Below are 19,713 nucleotides of genomic sequence, written 5' to 3'. Positions count from 1 at the left end.
AATCCGTCGGTAATTTTTCGACGAAAAAAAATCCGTTGGTAAATAATTTTCGACCGGGATTTTACAGAGGAACAAAATCTGTCGATAATTTCGTCGGTAAACAAAAATCTCTCTATAATAAAAATTAAATCTATCTATAAATCTGTTTGTATTAAATAATTTTCTAATTGTGATTGAGATACGAGCCCAAAGCAAGAAAATCTATCCTAATTCTATAAATCTATGTTCCACAATTATCAAAAGGTAATCTTAAATTCTCCCTGGGAACAAAATGTCTATGTATAAAAATAATTTAGTCTTGTTACATAACTAATAACTATTCATTTTGTCTTTCAATAATTTAAAAATAGTTGATTCCTTTCCTTAACTAATATCTTTCATACATGGGACATCTATTAATTTCTTCTTAATTTTACCATGTAATCAGTGGTGAAGACTGCAAAAATTTTTTTAAGAAAAATTATAAAATTAAAAACCAAAAAATTAGTTATTCTTATTTTCATGATTATAAAGTATACATTAAATCAAACATATACATTATAAAAAAATTTTCTATAAAAAACTACTCTTCTGGTCCTCCCTTTAGGTTCATAAAAAAGAAAAATAATATAATTACTCCATATATAATTACACGACATTTTTATGTTGTATATTTACATGAATTTATAAATAAAAAATAAAGTAACATTATCAAAATAGGAGTGACAATATCTATTTCAAAAAAAAGTTTTTTTAATGAGAGCCCAAAATAAGATTTTCCTAGTGCTCTGCTAAGATTTTATTTAATGTCCTATTAATATTCTCTTTTCAACTGATCTGATTTTAAATCTATGATTTGCTTGAGTCTCTCTTAATTAGATCATGTTCATTGTAACACCTTAATTATCCTAAGTCTTACCTCATGTCGTAAAGCAAAAGTTAATCAGAGGTCATGACAATTCTAAAAGCTTGTACGATAATATATATAGAAAGGAATAATAATTCTAGAAGCCCGATGAAGAAATAAGCTCAAAAACTGAGTTTTAAAAGCGCAAAGCATTCACACGAAGCTACAAACTTAACACACAAGATACATGATACCAGATAAAAAATATAAGTAGATATGAGAATATAATAGTCATAAGGAACTAGCCTCAACTCGCAGAGTTTAAGCCGACTAGTATATACAGACATATAGAGTTTTGAAAGTTAAAACAACAGATACAGAATATCTCTCTCAAAGTGAGCCTCTAAGGCAAATATAAATACAAAAGTGAGAGAAACTAAGCAAAAGTAATCAAAAGACTCCAAAAGATAATCAAGATCCTCCACTCTATCATCATCTCGCAACTCACCGCGGTGGGTTACACCCTATATCTGAAAAATAACAACAAAGTATGGAATGAGAACCGGAGGTTCTCAGTATGGTAACAGTGCCCAGTAATGTAAGATATAAGACTCCGGAACGCCCGAGGCAATCCTAGAGCTTCATAACAATCATAAGATTCAACTTAAAGCGTAACTACATTTAAAACCATCACTTTAAAACCATAATAAAATAAGAGAATCTAACTTAGGGATTTTCTACTCTAACATTTTCACCGCTGTCCCACAGCTTTCGCCAGCCTAACCGCCATGCAATTCCATCACCACCACCTTCTGAATTTCCTCAATTCCAGTAGAAAACACAAATAATAACAATGCAACTAAAGCACAAGTACAACATGTATATCAAGAAGTTCAAGAAGCAAATAATCATGTTATACAATTAGGCAAGCAATTCAAGTCGGCAAAAGCAATGCAAACAGATAGGATATGCACATGATAAATGCCTGTCCTATTTGGCTGTAATATCACATCGTCGGTTCTACTGCCAACCCGACACATTCCCAGGGGAATGTCACCTTTCGATCTCAGAATGGGAACCCCCGAGATATCGTGCCCAGAATACGGTCCACGATATAGTGTCTGCACACTCTTGTGATTCCGAAAGGATGTAAGCGGGATACTCTTACCATAGACCTCACATCTCAACGTAAATGGGATAAACCAACCATCCTTACACTGCCGCTGCGACCTTGACAAGCGGGATTAACCAACCGTCTTTGCCAGGCGCATAGCGTCTCACCAATCTCATTATAAAATAGTATTATAGTGATTTTCAGAAATCATTTTCAGTACCCAGTCCATTCAGATTCCTAGACTCATTTCAAAGCATCATCAAATCCACATCTCTACAATTTCATCATACTAATCATCTTTACAGTACTCTACTCCTTCACTCAGTTAATCCACCCTCAATACTTCAGAATCCTAATGCTACGTCTTCTAAACTTTTTAGCGGAAATTGTTTAGTTAATCTACTTATGGTATTCTCTATGTTTCAAGCCTAAAATCAAGTTAAAGAATCTTAGATAAGTGTTATGGAAGTTTACAAGCTTGCCAGGAAAGTAAAACAATTAAAGACAAGATTTTCATTGAAAAATAGGGTATTGTGTGCACACATTCCCAGAAGAATTTTCGCAAAGTGTACGTACACAACATTAATGCTATCACTTGGAGTTTAATTAATCATCAAACTAGTGGAATTTTGAGGAGGGTTAACTTTCCTAACACTCATGGGCTGTGCTGGGTTGAATTGGGCCTTGAATTGTGTAACATCCTAACTTTTAGCACGTCATAATCGTACCAAAAGTAAAGCATTACTAACTTGTTTTCCTTATTAACTATTTAATATTGAGCCTTTATATTGATGTCACATTTCAATTTTATCAGATAATGCCTGAAAATTTTGTTTTTATTAATGAAAATCACATATCAAAGATCACAAAGTAATAGTAATCACATAGTTGTTACTAATAATAAATGCCATACAAATAAATTCACTATGAAACCCGAATACATCACCTATCCCTTTGGGTAAAATAAAATCCTAATCAATAAAGGTGAGGGAACTCTATGAAAACAACTTAACTTTTAAACAATTTCAACTATTCGTCCGTGGCCTCACACTGAGTCTTCGAACCTGTGTCACTGAAAGGGTGAAAAATTTTGGGGTGAGAACAAACTACACGTTCTCAGTAGGGAATGAGAATGCAGTAAAAGTAAAGATTAAAATACAAATAATTCATTTACTCAAGAAAACTATATTTTTTAGTAACCCCTTGAAAATACTTTTTAATCTTACTTTAGATAACTAATTACTTTATTTAAATTTCTGAGTTTAAAACAGTCTCATTCCTAAAACTTGTTATATTAACTGTTTCTTAGCCACATAATTAATTTTCAACAATCACAACATCAATTCTTAATCACCTCAATACATTCGCAAGCTAATAGCACAAGTAAAAGATCCAAACCAACCAAATGCAAATGTGCAAATGTGCAAATAACATGTCAAACAGCATAATCACATAGAAGTAATACAAGAAAACACAACCAAATGCAAATGTCCAAATAACATTATGCATGTCTATCCTTAACGTAGGCCATAAGCTCATGTGTTGTTTGCCTACTCGCTCCCGACATTACCCAGGCATGAGTCCCAGATATGGCTTTCCAGATGCATACAGTGTGCTTATAAGTCTTACGACTAGGCCGCATACAATGTGACTTTCAAATCAATGAGCTTACATCTGGAAAACAGTTCTTAGTGTATGGACATCCCCACTATACACTTGGCACTAAGACCCAAACAACGTCGCATTTGCTCTCCTGTGGCAGACATTCCTTTAATTAATATATTCATTTAAACTTTGTTCTCTGCTCTCTTGTGGTAGAAATTCCTTTAATTATCTCTGTTTCATTTACTTTTCCTTCTTTTTCTTTTCTTTCTTATCATACCAAACTCAAAACATAACTTAAAGCAAAATCATTTCTCAAAAGATTAAGTTTAAAACATTATACTTTCTTAATAAATCGAATTGAAAACAAAACTCTTTTCGTAATAAATAAAAATCAAATAATATTCTTAAATCAAATTTGCTTTTAAATAATACTTTAAATAAAGTCTTAGAGTTTTACAAAAATTTCGACAACATTTCCTCTAAAATTCGGACTATGCCACCCTTCCAGAGTCCCTACCAAACTATTTTCAATTCTCAAGAATCATTGATAAATCTAACAAACCCTATCCATTGTCAAAAGATTTATAAATCTGAAAGCTAACCAAGTTCAATATCAGAATCCTTTTTAGCTCTCCATTCGTTACCAATAAATCAAACTAACGTTTTCTCAAACTCTTTCCAACGGTTTTAAATCCAAGAGATTCCTTACTTTAGATGTATAAATCAAACTTTCCAATACAAAACTCATTTTTCTCGATATGTGTAAATATATAAACCAAATCTTTTTCCAACATATAATCATTTTCCAAAATAAGCCTGTAATTAAGAATTCCAAAATAAAATAACTTTTTTTGTATATTTTTACCAGAATTCAGACAAAACATCTTAAAATTTAGACTTCACCACCCTCATGGGCTACTCTATTTTCTCAATATCCAATCAAATTAACATATTCAATAAACAACAATTCCCAAACCAGCTTGCAACTGTGCCCACTATCATAAAATAAATCTCACATCAACAACCAAACCAAGAAATCAACATGACTAGAAATTTCTGCAACAATCACAGCATCAATCTAAACTCAATTCATATTTCAGTTTAGCAAATAACACTAAATTAAACACCATTCACAGCCAAAATTCAACCAATCCATATAAATTACTCATACTAAACCCTTATAGATTATTTGCAATTATTCAATAAGTCTTTTGGGCATTCTTAAATTAAAAATTGTTGATTTTAAAATAAAACTTCCTACCTCAATGTCGCATTTAGGAGAAATCGGAGGCCGAATTATGGCGGTAGCAAATTTGAATCGAACTGATAATAACAGTGGCGTCAGTGAGGGCGGCAGCGATAGCCGCATGCAACTCAGTGGCAGCCTCCAATCCACAACGAAAACCACACTAATAGCACCCACAGCAGCGACTGGAAGAGCAGCGGTCAAGGCAGCAGCAACCGCAGCAGAGCTTTAGTAGCGGCGGTTCTCCATGGCGGCGACAACACTGAGCACAACTCCTCCCTCATATCCTCTGCGGCGGCGACATGCAAGGACAGCTCCTCCAGCTTCTCGAGGTTCCAGGCCCGTGTCTTCTCTTTCTTGTCCAGGTTCGACGGCGGTGGCACAGCTGGGGTCGGTGGCAGTGGCTTCCTCGACGGACAGCCCGCGACGGTGCTCTCCCTCTCCATTCTCGCACAACACTCTTCCTCAAACTCTGTTTCGATTTCTCTTTTCCCTAACTCAGTTCAGCGGTTCGTGGTGGCAGTGATGGCAGGACGCGACAGCAACGGTGGCACCAGGCCGGCGGTAACGCGCGGCGAACGTGGCGCGACGATGGCTAGTGACGGCGCGCTACCCTTCCTCTCTCAGATGTCTTCTCCGCACTCTCTCCTCTCTTTACCGTGTGTGTGTGAGTTGTTTGTGAGCTGTGTCTGTGTATATCTAGAAATGGGAGGGCAATGGGTGAGGTGGTGACTTTTAGTAGATATTACGGTTAGGGTTGTTTTTAGGAAATTTAAGTTTTGATTTGGGAATTAGGATTTAGAATTGGAAATTTAGGGTTTGAGTATATTTTTAATTTGAAACTAAATTTAATTTAATATAATTAATTTTAAAAATATTATTTATTTTTTAAATTATAAATTATTTATAATTAAATATTTTAATTTAAAATTATAAATAAATAAATAAATTTTTTGTTCATAATATTAATTAAATTTTTAAATTATTTTAATTTGAATTATATAAAATTTTTATTATTTAATTTTAAAAACTCGAATTATTATAAATTGTACTTGGAATTCAATGGAATTTGAAATTGAATCTAAAGACAAAATAAGGAGGTATAAAAGGGAGAAAGAGAGAGGTCATCATGGACTTTTACTATTTTTTGCTTTTGAACATTTTAAATTCTATAATTCTAGAGCAATGAATCACTAATTTTTTCTCATTGAAGAAAAGAGCTCTATTAATCTCTAATGAAATAAATTTATTGATTCTCAATCTTTAATCTACGTATTGTTATTTTTAAGAGAGGATTTTCATTTTTATTTTAAATGATTCAAAGTTACTGAAGAAGTGATTTAAATTTAAATTAAATTTTATGATGATCAATTGAAATATTGATTCGTAGAAGTTAAACTTGAAGATCCTTTCTCTCAATTCTTCTTATCTTGCATTTAAATTTGATATGTGACATATAATCAACTAAATTTAAATTCTAAGAGTTATATGACTCTAAATCAGAGACCAATTTTTATTTCTTCTCATAAATAATTAAATTAAAATATTAGTAATTAATCAAATTAAAAAAAATTGAATTATCAAAAAATTAGAAGTTAACCACTTATGCTTTATCAGAGATTATAGTCCTCCTAAATATCTAAAAAATTTTAGTGGTTCGTATCATCAGTATTATTTTGATTAAATGTTGATATGTATGTGTAATGTGTTAATGTGTATACGCAATATAACAACTTTACATGGATTAATATAGCAATTCTTTTCCTATTTAAGAGTAGTCTATAATTTAAAATAATGTAAACTCAATAATAAAAATATTGGCCTATATAATATTTTGAAATTAACTATTTATTTATGTACTTGTATTTATTGTTCTTTGCACAATTATTTTACCATCTTTTGCATTTAAATGTTTCTATAATTATTTTTTAGAAGTTGATATATATGCACCTAGAATTAAGAAAACGTCCAAGCCAAAAATAATTAACACATTTATCAAGAGAAAAAAGAGAACATATAATAAACCAAACTCTAATTCTTTTATTTAAAATTTCGTGAGTTATATTCAAAATTTTATTGAATAACATATTTATTAAATACCTTATTGAATAATATTAACATAATTTATGCTAATAAAATGAATGAAATTTAAAATTATACAAATGATCTAAACTAGAATTAGTTATATGCCCTGTTTTAAATATTTTTATGTAATTCGAATAAAATTTATTTACATGTAAATCGAATAAATTTGATTCGATTTACTATGTATGTGTTGTACCAATAGTAAATTGAATTATGTGTATTCTATACAAATAGTAAATTGAATAAACTTGATTCGATTTACTACTGATATGACAAATGCATAGTAAATCAGATGAGCCTGATTCGATTAACTACTAAGTATAAAACTTATGTTTTGTTGATATTATGTTCTGAAAGATCTAAATTTGCGTTAGAAATATCATCAAAGCATTTGTTCTACACATAATTTCATAAATTAAATGATAATTTAATGAGAAAATGCCATTTTCCTCTCCTGAGAGATGTTAAAATGACACTTCCCTCCCTTCTATTTATAAAATATACATTCCCCTCCCCTATAACCTTTAAAAAAATCCCTCTTTAATCCATTTTAAATTTTGTGTTAACTAATGTTAACTTTATTCATTTTTTTTTGAAAAACAAAATTATTTTTACAAAAATATCCTTTAGTAAAAAATTTTATTTTTTTGTCATTAAATTTTGCTTACTAAAATACCCTTTAATAAATTATTTTTTTATTGATTAAATTATATTTTTACTAAAATATTTTTAAAAAATTAATAATTAAATTATTTTTTCTAATATACCCTTCAATAATTTTTTTGAGAGATTATATAATTTGAGAGATTACATAATTCAAGAGAATTTTAATATAATAAGAGTGAAAAATGAGAAAGGAAAAGTGACTGCTATTTGTGCTTCTGAAGGTTGTCCTTGGAGGATTCATGCTTCTCCTTCTCCAGATGGTATTGCTTTTATGATCAAGAGTTATGAGCCAAGGCATACTTGTATTAGAAAATCTGAGAAGAGAAATACTAATTCTACATGGATAGCAAAAAAGTTAAAACAATCTTTAAATGCTGATCCAAATATGAGCTTAGTTAGTAATCTAGAACGGATTGTGAGGGAATTGGAATCCTAACTCAGAAATTGAGTTTAGTTAGGATAGTATGGTAAATTAGAATATTAATTTTATTGAATAAAATATTTAATTTTTTTAAATGAAATATTCTGTTAACATTTTTAACTAAATGGATTAAATTGTATATTTTACAAATAGAGGGGAGGGGAGTGTCATTTTAATATCTCTCAGGGGAGGGGAGTGTCATTTTTCCTAATTTAATTGATATAATATTTTAATCATTTCAATTAATTACATGTTTTATAAATATAATGGTGAAAATTTTGGAAAAATATTTATGTATTTATCTAATAATTTAATTCTAATACATTGTCAGTATAAAATATAGGACTGTTATGTTCTATTATATGAGCCAGTATGTGAGATCGAGCCAGCTCATAAATTTTTGGTGAGACGAGCTTGAACTTAAAAATAGTATCGATTGTTAATGAGTCGAGTCGTGAGTCAAGCTCAATTTTCATGAGCTATGCTTGAGTTTGGTCTAGCTCGACTCAACGGAATTGATTTCCAGTCCTAATAAAACAATTTTATATGTATATCTGATTATATAAAAAATGAGATACTTTTATCTTTAAAAATTGATGATTTTACTCCAAATAATTTTTTTTGCAATTTGTTTCTGTCAATTGTCAAAATAACTTCTAAAAATGAAAAAATAAATTTATTAAGAGATCAAATTTTAGACTTATGTTTTGCATATATTTCTAATTAGTTATCAAAATATTCTTACAAAATTTTTTATTAAATACATAAGTATCTATTTTTAAATACAAAAATTAAAGACATTTTTGTTAGAATTTTAAAAAATTAGGAGCGTTTTTTATAGTTTCTTCTTAGGCAGTGCGCATTTGATTTATTTTAAATGAATAATATCATATATAATATAAGAAATATTTTAAATACACTAAAAATACTGGTGCACTAATTATTTTAACTGTTAATTTAAATTATAAAATATATATAATATATATTAATTAAAATTAAAGATTAAAATAATTAGTACACTAGTGATCCCGATGCACTTGAAATATTTCTTATAATATAATGTAGGTATATCTGTGAACATTATTCATGCACAACCAACAATTGCTTTGAATTTGTAACTGGATTTGACCATTTGGAGTAAGGTTAGGTGACTATCTAATGATTGGACAAAGGAATGATATATATGACACTTCGAGTAATTTATGGAGATTTCAGAGGAAAAAAAAAAAGGAAGTAAGATGCCTAGGTGGGGGCAATGCATAATTGTGGTGTGGGGAGGTGGAATGGACGTGCTGGGTCCAATAATTTCATCAATAAGATGCCATGATTTCAAGAAGCGAAACAACGGACCCCACTAATCTTATAACATTTCTAAGAGATAAATTTAGCTTAAGGACAAATTGAGCTGGAAGTGAGTTATTTCAGAACTAAGCTTTAAGTTTGATTCACAAAAATTAAATTTAATTTATAATTCAATTTATTTATAATTCAATTTATTTATAAAGTTAAAATTCGTTTCACTAAAAAGTTATAAATTGGTTTAACTAATAAAAATATAATTATAATTTTATGTAAATAAAAATTTCTCTCTCTTTAAAGTATTTTTTATCATAATTATATATAAAAATTTATATATATAAGTGGGTGACGTGTGTGAAATTATATATGTATTAAAAATAACAAGTTGTATACTACAAAAAAATCGTTGAATAATGTCGAAATTATCATTGAAAAAATGAATACAATTCGACGGTAAATTAATTACCGACGGATTTATTCGAAAGAATCTGACGTTATAAATCTCACAGTAATTAGTTATCGTTGGATTTTTTTTGTCCGACGATAATTACCATCGGATTCTGTGATGGATTACTTACTCGAAAAATCATTTGGTTACTGACGATTTTTTCCGACAATAATGTTGGCGCCACAATATTTTGTTTTCCATACTATTATTGTCAGATTCCGTCGGTTAATCTGACCGTAATCTCGATTTTATTTTATTTTTTATAAAATTATTGTGACGTAATTTTTTAATTTTAATTTTAATTTTTTATTTAAATTTATTTTTTACACAATTAGTGGTCAATTTATAAATAATAGAAACCAATTATGTAATATTAAATATCAAATGTTCAATTAAATTAAAAGTCAAATAAATCAGATAAATACAATGAAACAGTAAAACAAAGACCTATGCTAAAGATCTAGGTAGTCGTCGTCGTCGTCGTTTTGTGGTCTTACTGAGTTAGCGGAGAATACAGTGATGTCTGTGTCCCACCAGCAGCACCACTGCCACCAGTAAGGCTAACGCCAGTGGCACGCATCTGAGCCTACAACACTTCTATCTGAGCCTCCATCTGCTGAATCTGGTCCAAATGCTCCCTCCACTCCTGCTTGAGGTCATCTGTGTCTGTCACGCATGTGAGAATCTCCTGATACTTCTCTCGAGTCTCGGTCAGCTCCTGAGCCTGGTCGTGAAGGCTCCGAGGGAGCTCCTACTCTTGCAACCTCAAATTAATGCCTTCCTCAGGATCAAAGGCTTGACTGGTAGCAGAGGTGGATGATGGCCATAACATGGAGGTGCAGAATCCACTGGCAAAAACGAGCCCAACCCATATACACGCTTTTTGTACGGCGTTGAGCTGTTCTTGCGCCAAATCGCATCGGGATCAACGAATGAAGTAGCGGAGCCACTGGCATTCTCTCCACTTTGCTGAGATTGCTGAGTCGTGGCATCTAGTCTTTGTGTGTAGGACTCCTATGTAACACATGTTATTATTATTAGGACGACAACTGTACAATTAATCTTTAATTTTATATCATAAGATCAAATGTTTACTCACATAATGATCATGAGACCGCTAATCAGCAAATCTCTCTGTGTTCTTCTTTAAAGTGTGGGTATACTTGAAGATCTCCGCTAGTGTCGCATCATGATTCAACGACTTTGACTACACATGTTACATTGAAACAAGTTGTTAGGATGCCTACTAATGATGTGTCAAAGAGTATAACGAAGTTAATAACAAAATGAGATAAACTACATACCAGCCTGGTCTTAGTCTTCATGAAGGTTGCTGAGCTGCCGATATACTTCGATAACCTGGCCGATGCCCTTTTAGCTTTGTTTGTGAGACGCCGATGCCTGAACCCCTCATCGGTCTCCCAGTGAACGTACAAAGCCTTCTTGATTTCCGGGTGGTGCTAGGTAGTGAGGTGGTCGCGCATCTCACGTTCATCCTATAGCATCTGTTGCAGCCACCTACCCATTCGATAGTCGTATATCTTCCTGATGAGGGATTCGTGTTCCTTGTCCCATATAAAGAGAAGCTTTACAAAGAAACTTTGATATTGGTTAATCAAAATATATCGTATTAACCAAAATAGAAGATATAAACTAGCTAAGAAGATTTGACTATATTAAATTAATTACCACCCACTTCTGAAACCATCGCTCTCTGGTCTCAATGGGGATCTTCTTGTAGCTCGGCCATAGATGGTCGCTCATCAGCTTGATGAAGTTGATCATCTCCTGAGTACATGCATTGTTGGTTGGTGCAAACCTATCAACAATTCATAAACAAACCAAATGGCAATATAACTTAAAACTTCAAAAGCAAATAACCATACTATATAGAGTTTTTTTAGAAATTTTGGTAGAGTTTCATCTATAACTGGAATACGCTATAAACTCTATTCATCAATAATTAAATTAAACAACACCAAATGTCAACAATCAATGAATAACAGGCTGTAATTAGACACTTTCACCAATTCAATAATCAGAATATATTAAACACTTTCAACAATTCAAACCTACAACCCTAAATCCACTAAAACTAGAATCAACTATTAAGAATTGAAATTTATCACGATATATCAACCACTTTCAGCAGTTCAAACCTATAACACTAAATCCATTAAACTAGAATCGATAATCAGACACTTTCAGCATATAGAAAACTTAAAGTAGTACTTACGTCATTCTACCATCAGGCCAAATCATCAACTGTATGATGGGAGGTGGTGGAGGGGTATCAGTTGGCTCACTTTCAAGAGAATTCTGGGGCCACAGTGTCCGTCACTGGAAGCAGTATTGCCGAGACATTGGGCTGCTGAGCGGATGGAGGCGGCATCATCGTCGTAGATGCAGAGACGTAGTTGGAGGTTAAGGACCATGAGGAATGGCTAGTCCAATCCACCTACAACTTGTGACGTCACCATGGTAGTCAGAGTAGAGGGAGAGGATCCAGAATTCCCAGTGGTACTGGCAAAAACCCTCCCTCTACCACGACTACGACCCTGATTCGTAATACCTTTACCTGTCTCATGTCTTGAAAGAGCATACCAATTTAAAATGTGCTAAGCATATTCACAACATCATTCAAAATGCTTAATCAAAATAAACTACGTTAAACTTATTGAATATTCAATCATCAACGCATAATAACAAGAATCATGTACAAACAAGCATTGATTTTCAGAGATTACGCCAAAATTTTCATTAAAAGCTCTTTGAGGCATATTGTCGAACACTTGGCGTGCGAAAACATAAATAATACAAAATAGCACTAAGAAGCATTCTTTGCAACACCAATTCAAAATTTAGCACCAATAACATGAAAAATTAGCAGCATTTCACGGTGACTCAGAAAAGTATCAGTCAATCAATCCAAACAAATTAAAATTCAAACTCAAGAAGCTATTAACAGCATGTTTAATTATGTATACACCAACACTAATTCTAATCAGAAAATCCTAATTCTAACCTAAAATCAACTAATTGGAACAAATAAGCATTGATGTTCAAAGATTGAGCCAAAATTTTCATGAAAAGTTCTTTGAGGTATATTATCGAACACATGGCGTGCAAAAGTATAAACAACACAAAATAGCACTAACAAACATTCTTTGCAACACTAATTCAAAATTTAGCAACAATGACACGAAAAAACAACACCAATGACACAAAAAATCAGCAGCATTTTGCAGTGACTTAGCAAAGTATAAGTCAATTAATCCAAACAAAATTTAAATTCAAACAGAAGAATTTCTTAACAGCATGTTTAACTATGTTAAACTAACACCATTTCTAATTATAAAATCCTAATTCTAATGTAAACTCAACTTACAGCAGCAAATAATCCTAACAAAATCAAGTTAACACTAGAATTAACATATAACTAATCCTAAATTAACTAAAATAGAGAAAAAAAGGTGACCTGAGAACCTGAGTTAAATAACAGAGTAAGAACTCAGGAGAGAGGAATGCAGAATGGAAATGACCAGCCGTTGCTACGCCTGAACTCGCTGGAACTAGAGTGTCTCTATTCTGATTCTACGACTAGGAATGAGGGAGGCATGGGTGATCTAGAGAGCCACAGTATGTGGTTGTGAGGAGGGAAAGAAGATATCCCCAGTGGCACTGGTTGGAAGCTAGTGGCAAGACAGAGAAGGCAAGAGAGATGATGGCAAGTAGCATGAAAGCAGTGAGACAATAGCGAGAGGGGTAGAGAGAGTGGAAGGCAAGAGGGTTAGAGAGAGAAAGATAGAGAAATTCGAATGAGGGGAAAGAGGATTCACACTTTAATTTTATGGCACAATTATCGTTAGAAAAATTCGATGGTAAACCTTTGTGGGTCACCAAAACGCAGTGTTTCACTAAGTGGGTTTACCATTGGAAAACTTCGACGGTAAATTCGACCTTAAAGGACGTGCCAACTTCATCTTGTTTCCCTCCAATTATTACCAACGAATTCACCGTCAGAAACATAAATCATCCAGTAATTATTTAACTTTACGAATTCGACACATTTACTGCTGGTAAATTCGCCGCTACTTCGTGACGCTAAATCTAATGGTACTCAACATTTTTCTTGTAGTGTATGTATATATGTATATACATATAATCGAGTTAACTCATGAGCAAATGAGTTGAGCTTACTTAAGCTTAAATTCAGCTCATTTAATATAAGAGCTGAAATTCAAGTTCAATCTTCCTTCACAAGCTCGTGAGTAGGGATGGCAATTTTTCCCAGTGGGACGGGTATCCGTGGAGACTTACCCATCAGAGAGCAGGTTTGGTAGATATTTTTCTCCCGTGGGTGATGATGAGAGAACTTTTGCGTGGTCTAGAAATTTGCGGATAAATCCTCGTTGCAAGTATAGTTTCTAAACCTTCAAAAGTCCTTTCATACAAACGTTTTGGTTGTCACAAGTAACAAACCCCCTTGAAATTGATAACCGAGTATTCAAACCTCAGGTCGTCTTCTCAAGGAATTGCAGGGAGGTATGTTCTTATTATTGGTTATGAAAAAGGAAAAATTGGGGTTATGGAAGTAAGGTGGGAATATATTATATGACAAGTAAAATAATAACAATAAAATCTCTTGGCAAGGTATAAGAACTGGATGTCCTATCCTGGTTATCCTTATCAATTATGAAGAGAATTGGGTTCTTCTCCCACTTTGTTAACCTCTAACTATGAAGGTAAGTTAAGTGGATGAATTAATTCGAATCCTCAAATCCTAGTCTTTCCTTAGGGAAGACTAGAGTTATTGGAATATGAATTAATGAAATGAAGAAATCCAATTTTCAATCAATACTGAGTTTGATAAATCTAGAGTCACCAATTATTTAACCAAAGCCAAAAGGAAAGAAAATTCAAACTACTGGAATAAAAATGCCTTCAGATGGGAAGGAATAATCATGTAAATAAAAGAAAGCAATAATAACTGAAATACCTCAAATAATATTAATTCAAAAGATTAATCTGTAACATGGAAGAGTTCATAAATTAAATTGGGATAAATAAAAATAAAGAACCTGGGATATAGAGTCACTCCTAAAACTAAGAGAAATCCTAAATCCTAATCCTAAGAGAGAGGAGAGAACCTCTCTCTCTAAAAACTACATCTAAAACATGAAAAGTGAATTATTGGAGCCTGATTATGAATGGATGCATTCCCCCACTTTATAAACTCTAATATGTGTTCTCTGGGCCAAAAATTGAGTCAGAAACAGCCCAGAAGTCACTTCCAGCGCTTTCTGGTCCGTACAGGTCGCGAAAAAATGACGCGGTCGCGTCGTCCACGCGGCCACGCGGGTTGCGCTCCTGCCAGGTCACGCGTTCGCGTGACCCACGCGTTCGCGTCGCCTGGCATCGGGGAAGCTATGGCAATTTATATATCAAATCAAAGCCCCGAACGTTAGCTTTCCAACGCAACTAGAACCGCATCGTTTGGACCTCTGTAGCTAAAGTTATTGCCGTTTGAGTGCGAAGAGGTCAGGCTGGACAGCTTAGCAGTTTCTCCAACTTCTTGTATTCCTTCCACTTTTGCATGCTTCCTTTCCATCCTCTGAGCCATTCCTGCCTTATAATATCTGAAAATACTTAACACACATATCAAGGCATCTAATGGTAACAAGAAAGGATTAATAATAAGCAAATATAAGATCAAAGAAGCATGTTTTCAATCATAGCACAAAATCAGGAAGGAAATATAAAACAATGCAAATATTATGAATAAGTGGGTAAAGAGTTGATAAAATCCACTCAATTGAGCACAAGATAAACCATAAAATAGTGGTTTATCAACCTCTCCACACTTAAACACTAGCATGTCCTCATGCTAAGCTCAAGAGAAACTATAAAGATAAAGAGGAATGGTAGATTAATATGAAATGCAATCCTATCTATATGAATGCAACTACATGCAGAATGTTTCTACCTACTTGGTTAAAAATAAATAAATCTTTCAAGAACATATATGAACTGGATTTCACTGATTCAAATCATAAAAATGAAGTAAAAGTAAACTTGCAGAAGAAAATAGCTCATGAAAGCCGGGAATAAAGAATCGAGCATCGAACCCTCATTGGAAGTGTATACACTCTAATCATTCAAGTATTTAAGGTTCGACTCTCTCAATTCTCTACTAACCTTACTTTCTAAGGCTTGCTCTTCATCTAACAATCAACAAAAATTTAATGCATAAATACACATATCAAGAGGTCTTTTAAGGGTTGTAATGGGGTTAGGGTCAAGGTAGGATTGTATTTGGCCAATTGGACTAAAAATCTTAATCCTTAATTAACTTAAACTTTTCCACCTAACTTAGACAATCCATGTAATCATAATACAACATCTAACCATCCATTAACTATGTCTTCCACATATTCATACATTCTAATTTCAAGTACAACTCATATGCATTGCTTTCACCACTCACTTTGGGGCATTTTGTCCCCTTTTATTTGCTCTTTTTCTTTTCTTTTCTTTTCTTTTTATTTTTCTCTCTTTTTTATATTATTTTTCTTTTGTTTTTCTCAATGCATATGATTAAATTATTGAATGCATAAACATGTCCTAAACATTTCTTTCACATTTTCAGAAATTTCTAACATACTCAATTCTCAAACCAAATGTTTCCAAACACAATTTTCCCACACTTAAATCATAAGCACTTTCACTAGTCTAAGCTAATCAAGGATTCAAATTAAGGACATTATTGTTTTTCGCTTAGAGTTGATGATGTGCTAAAATAAAGAACAAATGGGTATAATAGGCTCAAAATTGGTTTGCAAGGGATAATAAAAGGTAAGGCCATATGAGTATGTGAGCTCAGTGAAACAAAGGCCTCAATCATGTAAGTGCATGTATACATCAAATAATGGAAATATAGAATTAAGCAAGACAAAGATCACAATTTTAGAGAGAAAAACACACATCAAAAATAAATTATTGGTTGATAAAATGCAACCAATCAATTAGGCTAAAAAATCTTACAGGTTTTGTGTGTTAGAGCTCTAAACCATGTTCCAATATAATATTTCTTCAAACAAGTGTAACAAAAAAATTTATTCAAATTAGTGAAATACTTTAAAAGGTTTCTTGGAAAAGAAAATATTACTTCAACCAAGTGGTAAAATATGCAAAAAATCAAACAAATATGCAATGAATTATGCAAACACAACAATGAACAAACAAATAAAATAAAAAATTTTTTGGTGTTGAGTCAAGAAATAACTAACCCATGGAGATCGGTATCGACCTCCCCACACTTAAAGATTGCACCATCCTCGGTGCATGCTGAGATGTGCAAGTGGATGGGGGTTATGGTTTCTCAGCTGAGCTCTTTTTGTTCCTTTCCTTGCCGATGGTTTGGGAGTAGCTTTCTCCTTTCCTTTCTTGGTGGCCATCCTGAAAAAGAGAAGAGAAAGTGAAATAAATTTAAAGGGATAGAGCAAGGAAGAGGGTGGTGTAAGTGATAATCGATGCACAATAAAGAAGAATGATGTTAACACATGGTCCGGACGACATGTGAAAAGTTCATCAATGGAAATATAACAAGTGCATATAGGGACAAGTAAATGCAAGGGGTTTATTGGCATGCAGGCAAAGGCATGAGTAGCATAGATCAAGCATTCAATGTCCAATTGAAATATGTTATCACTTGTAACGAACCATCATGTTTGTATTAACAATTAAATTCAATTAACAAAATAGTGAAGGGAATTTGTGAAAAGCAAGCATTTAGTGTAGTAGAATAAAAGAAATCTAAAGATAGTGCAGAATGCCATACGGGCTTTTTCACAAACACATAGCATGTATGGTAAATAAGCTATTGAAAGTATTAAATTGAACATGCAAGCAACCCTTCAAAAAGTAATATATAATTGTCAAACAATTTTGTAACAATCCACAATGACCCAAATAAAATTCCAACACCAATGAAAATAATGCAATGAATGAAAGTATGCAAATAAATTAAAACAAAATAAAAAAAGAAAAATAAGAAGAATGCGAAAGGAAATAAGGGAAGAAGAAGTAAATAAGAAAGGATGGAGGAAAAAATTAGGATTGAGGAAGAAAAGATAAGATTTTTGGCTGATCTGGATAAGCTGTGCGGCGCAGGCGACGTGGACGCGTGAGTGACGCGTTCGCGCGGATAGCGCTTCGATGAAGTGACGCGAACGCGTAGGTCACGCATTCGTGTGAAGTGATTCGTGCCTTCAGCGCGAGTGCAGCCTCGCGTTCGCACAACTCTCTGTTTAAATGCATTTTTGCCAAAAATCTGGGTGACGCGGTCGCGTAATCGACGCGATCGCGCGGGTGGCCTTTTTCTTAAAATGACACGGCCGCGTGGAACACGCGGTCGCGTGGAACACGCGGTCGCGTGGTAGGGCTTGGGCTTCCAGCACGAGTCCAGCCCAATTCCAGCTCAACTTTCGACCATACACGTTGTTATGTCGAAATCCAGGGCCACGCGGTCGCGTGGGTGACGCAGACGCATGGGGAAGCCATTTTACAAATGACGCGGCCGCATCAGCGATGCGGTGCGTGGGACGATTTGTGCCCTTGGCACGCCTCCAGCCCTGCTCCTACGTAACTCTCTGTTCAATTTCTTTCCCTCCTAACGCACATACGACGCGGACGCGTCAGAGACGCTGGCGCGTCGCGTGCGTAAATCCCTTTTTTTTTGAAAAATGAAGAATGCAGTGTTAATATGAATGTGACGCAAAACTCCAGGTTCAATATAATAAAATAAAATAAAACTAGAAAACAAATAAAACTAAATAAAAATGAAAAATGAACGATCGTACCATGGTGGGTTGTCTCCCACCTAGCATTTTTAGTTAAAGTCCTTAAGTTGGACATTTGGTGAGCTTCCTGTTATGGTGGCTTGTGCTTGAACTCATCCAGGAATCTCCACCAATGTTTGTGATTCCAGTGTCCTTCGGGATCCCAAGCTAAGCATGTAAAGCCCTTAAGAAGCTTTAAGCAGATTCTTAGAACAGATTCCAGGATCCTAAACTTTACTTTTACACCCGTTTTTGTCTCGATCTGCATTTTTCCAGCCGGGTGAAAGGTGATCTGAATTCTCACTACAGCGACCAAACAGCTTCCTAGACCCATTCAGTTGAGCTTTATACCAATCTTTGCGTTTAAACTTAAAGCTTCCAACCATGATGAATCTTGCAGGACAATTCTTACCACTGACTATCTTCCTCTTACTCTTGATGCCACAAAGAGCTCTAAGTTGACCATCCGTCTCCAGTAGCCCATATTCAAGTGGGATTAGAAATTTGCGGATAAATCCTCGTTGCAAGTATAGTTTCTAAACCTTCAAAAGTCCTTTCATACAAACGTTTTGGTTGTCACAAGTAACAAACCCCCTTGAAATTGATAACCGAGTATTCAAACCTCGGGTCGTCTTCTCAAGGAATTGCAGGGAGGCATGTTCTTATTATTGGTTATGAAAAAGGAAAAATTGGGGTTATGGAAGTAAGGTGGGAATATATTATATGACAAGTAAAATAATAACAATAAAATCTCTTGGCAAGGTATAAGAACTGGATGTCCTATCCTGGTTATCCTTATCAATTATGAAGAGAATTGGGTTCTTCTCCCACTTTGTTAACCTCTAACTATGAAGGTAAGTTAAGTGGATGAATTAATTCGAATCCTCAAATCCTAGTCTTTCCTTAGGGAAGACTAGAGTTATTGGAATATGAATTAATGAAATGAAGAAATCCAATTTTCAATCAATACTGAGTTTGATAACTCTAGAGTCACCAATTATTTAACCAAAGCCAAAAGGAAAGAAAATTCAAACTACTGGAATAAAAATGCCTTCAGATGGGAAGCAATAATCATGTAAATAAAAGAAAGAAATAATAACTGAAATACCTCAAATAATATTAATTCAAAAGAGTAATCTGTAACATGGAAAAGTTCATAAATT

At 33.5% G+C, this 19,713-nt stretch overlaps 1 long non-coding RNA gene across 1 annotated transcript; it reads right to left on the bottom strand.

The window, feature by feature from the left end:
• Positions 1 to 2,745: 2,745 nt before the first annotated feature.
• Positions 2,746 to 5,542, bottom strand: LOC112711055 (uncharacterized). Its single transcript, XR_003157196.3, has 2 exons — positions 4,807 to 5,542; positions 2,746 to 3,012 (listed from the first exon to the last, which is right to left on the bottom strand). It is a non-coding gene; the product is annotated as an uncharacterized lncRNA (long non-coding RNA).
• Between the last annotated feature and the right edge of the window lie 14,171 nt (positions 5,543 to 19,713).

This window comes from Arachis hypogaea, chromosome 9 (genome assembly GCF_003086295.3).
Source record: "Arachis hypogaea cultivar Tifrunner chromosome 9, arahy.Tifrunner.gnm2.J5K5, whole genome shotgun sequence".
NCBI classification, from domain to species: Eukaryota; Viridiplantae; Streptophyta; class Magnoliopsida; order Fabales; family Fabaceae; genus Arachis; species Arachis hypogaea.
Note: the sequence above shows the minus strand (reverse complement) of the source record. Positions and strands in the feature narration are given on the sequence as shown.